Genomic DNA, 3783 nt, shown 5'->3' with positions numbered 1-3783 from the left:
GGACCTAATCTCATGTCTTTACACAACGCAGATATTAATAGGGGAAATGGCCTATACTTACACATACTATGACATAACTAATACTACAAGTGGGCCTACGTGTTTCTTGTGTGACTAACTATGGGGGGCAACCCTTTAGCCTTTAATGATCAATATGTGAAATTCTCAAAACCATAGCACTGCCCCCCTCCCTTGCCAGACTCGTCCCCAAGTCGAATATATATATTTGATATATAGAGATATCATTTCAAAACACACCTGGTCACATGTCCCTCACTGACCGGGTCCTCAGTCGAGGTCCTCAGCATCATCCCGTTTCGGCCCTTCAACCTCTACGGTCAGCTAAGGTGGGCCAGCAGGGGCACATACACCTCCACATGCAGTAGCTACAACTGGATGCATACATACCCCCAACCCCGGCCAGTGAAAACACAGACTACAACAACAAAAACGCCTCCACTCCCAGAATACAGAGGCCCTCATTCATCCACTCACACACCCAAAAAAAACAAAAAAACAACCGACCACCACCCTTACAACATGCACCACTCAAACAAAAACACATTCATGCAAAACCACACCCACTCCTGCAACACACATACCAACTCCTGCAAAACACACACCGACTCCTGCAACACACACACTGACACACACACACCATTCACACATCTCCATTTCCCTTCCGCGCTCAGCCACTACCCTTTTAGGCTGAAATGAACCACCACCCACAACCTCAACCTACACTGTTCGATGTGCCTCCATAAACTTCCTCCATATCCAAAATGAGCCTTTCAAGGCAACCTGGGCCACTCTGTCACACATCCTCCTTCTTTCTGTCTCACACATTCCAAGCCGAGCAAGAAATGCAGAAAAGGAATTGCCAACATACCCTCTCCAACCCACCTCAAATGGCTGAGAAGAAACTCGCCAACCCTTCTCCCGACACTCTGCCTCCAGCTCACTGTACTTTCCTCTCTTTCTCTCGTGCACCTCCTCCATGTTCTCTTCCCAAGGTACAGACAATTCCCCTAAGAATACCTGTCTTGTTGCACCTGACCAGATGCCAATGTCAGGGCGCAACCTTGTCACACAGATCTCCTCTTAGTACAGCAGATAAGCTCTCATATTTTAACAAATTGTGCATTTTTTGAGAAAAGCATGAAATTTCTAGCATAGTTAGTATATACCATAAGGTTTATTTTCAGATGTGGAGGGAAGTCAGATTTGACCTCTGAGGACAGTGAGAGGTCAAATACAAGATGGCCGCCAGTTCCCCCAGGGGTAATGTTCAAACGCGCTTAATTTTGGAACCAAACAGCGTAGAAAAACATTTAAGGTATTCAGCAAGACAGCTCCTGATGAGCTGTGGGTTGCCTTTGGTGTCGGGTCAAGCTTTCGGTACATAGCTGTTCACGAAATGGTTGCCACATTGAATCCAACACAGTGTCTGACTCTCCCAGTCCTTCACGCTTTCACCGGGTGTGACACTGTATCTGTATTTGCTGGCAGAGGAAAGAAGACTGCCTGGGAAACTTGGAAGTCTTTCCCAGAGGTGAATGATGCTTTCAATGAACTCCTATGCATGCCAAGTGAGGTCAGTGAAGGATCAATGTTACTGTTAGAGCGATTTGTGGTGCTGATGTACGACCGAACCAGTGAGAGCACGGAAGTGAATGATGCCAGAAAGCAGCTCTTCACACAGAAGTCTAGAAGTCTAGAGAACATTCCTCCAACCCAGGCAGCACTGAAGCAGCACATCAAGTGCACTTGCTACCAGGCCAACTGTTGGAACCAGGCATTGGTCATAGATCCAGAGATGCCAGAGCCATCTGACTGGGGCTGGATAAAGGAAACAACTGGGTGGCAACCTCTTTGGACCACTCTCCCTGAAGCATCAAAGTCGTGCCATGAATTGATCCACTGTCGCTGCAAGAAAGGATGCACTGGACGCTGCAAGTGTGCCAAAGCTGCACTCAAGTGCACTGCACTGTGCTTCTGTTCTGGAGACTGTTAGATTTTGATCATTACCAATTTTCATCATTGCACTTGATTTAATGTAAGCTTTTGTGGACATACTTGGTTAACTACAGTTATTTTTTCAGAGGTTATTGCATCATTCCTTGCAGTGTAAACACTTTTTTTCATCATTTCTGGTCTTTGGGTGTTCTGTACCTATCCCTGTACCTGAAAAAATAAAGTTTTAAAAGTTCAAATGAACTTTTTCCAATAGCAGTTCCAACTGCAGTATCATAAAAATAGATGTTTAACGTAATTTGACTTTGACCTTGACCTAAATGCATGTACTTGAGTTCTGGCGATCTCAAAAGTGTCACCAAATGAATGGGCATCCCAAATTTAGTTGGAAATGACACCTAAAATGTTTTTCTACACTGTTTGGTTCCAAAATTAAGCGTGTTTGTACATTAGACCATGTGGACAGGCGGCCATATTGGATTTTACCTCTCACGGTCCTCAGAGGTCAAATCTGACTTCCCTCCACATCTGAAAATAAACCTTATGGTATGCACTAACTATGTTAAAGATTTCATGCTTTTCTCATAAAATGCACAATTTTTGTGTTTATCTGCTGCACTATCTGGGAATACCAATTGTGGCTTTTGTCTGCCACCACCTGCCAATCACAAGCATCTGACAGCCCTCTTGCTTTCCACCTCCTCCTCTTTCCACCTCTTACCACTTGACCCTCTTTGACAAACAACACCTCTCCCCCATCGTCCCCCTCTCCACTCTCCTCTCTCTCGATCTCAGCACCTCTTGTTGCACCATCACCGCCAGCACCTGATCATGTCACCACCTGTATTGTCCTGCTGCCAATGCCACTGAGCATGCACTCAGTGCATGCGGCACCGTTCCCAAACCTCCACACAAAGAACATCTCTCTTCCTGCAATAACCCCCACAATCTCAAGTTTACTGGTGATGGAAGCACATCATATGTTGCCTGCAACATGAAATTCAACAATATTGGCTCCATCCTCCAAATCTCTTGCCACTTCAATTTCCTCACCTGCACACCTTCCTACCTACTCCAAGCACCTTGCTGAACCTTTTGAACCCTGCAACATTATATATATATATATAGACATATATATATATAGACATATATATATAGACATATATATTATATATATATATATATATATATATATATATATATATATATATATATATATATATATATATTTTACGTGTGCATGGAAGAATGACACCGAAGAGAATATAGAAGGTGTTTCCATATTGATATAGAATCATCCTGGTGTTTCGCAGGCATGGCAATTCATCAGTGTTTTGCGTCCCTCGGATAGACGTTAAAATGGACATCCCGTATTACTTTTATTATGATTTTTGGAAGCTGATATATTGCTCGCTTTCAGGGAACACGGCATTGCCATTTTTTCGTTGGTGACACTTGAGGCGGTGTATTAGTTTGGAGTCGACCCACTAGTTGATTAATTGAATTTTCTCGTGTTATCTGACTCATACAATTTATATGTAAAACATCAATTATCGTACGTGTGTAGCATGAGTGGGTATTAAGTGTTTTTTTTTTCTCCATGTGGTGTATAAATTGTATTTAAAATAACCAAAATGTTATCTCAGCGATACAGTGACATTCATAATTCATATAGCTATACTGCATATCGTAACGGCCATTAAATCGTTCATTAAACGCCGGTTCTCCTCCACCCCTAATAAATCCTGCAATATACTGGTATAAGGTTGCTATGAAAATATATAAATGTATTTTAAAAATATATAATAT

Source organism: Myxine glutinosa, chromosome 1 (genome assembly GCF_964187855.1).
Source record: "Myxine glutinosa chromosome 1, kmMyxGlut1.1, whole genome shotgun sequence".
NCBI lineage: Eukaryota > Metazoa > Chordata > Myxini > Myxiniformes > Myxinidae > Myxine > Myxine glutinosa.
This window is presented reverse-complemented; position numbering follows the sequence as displayed.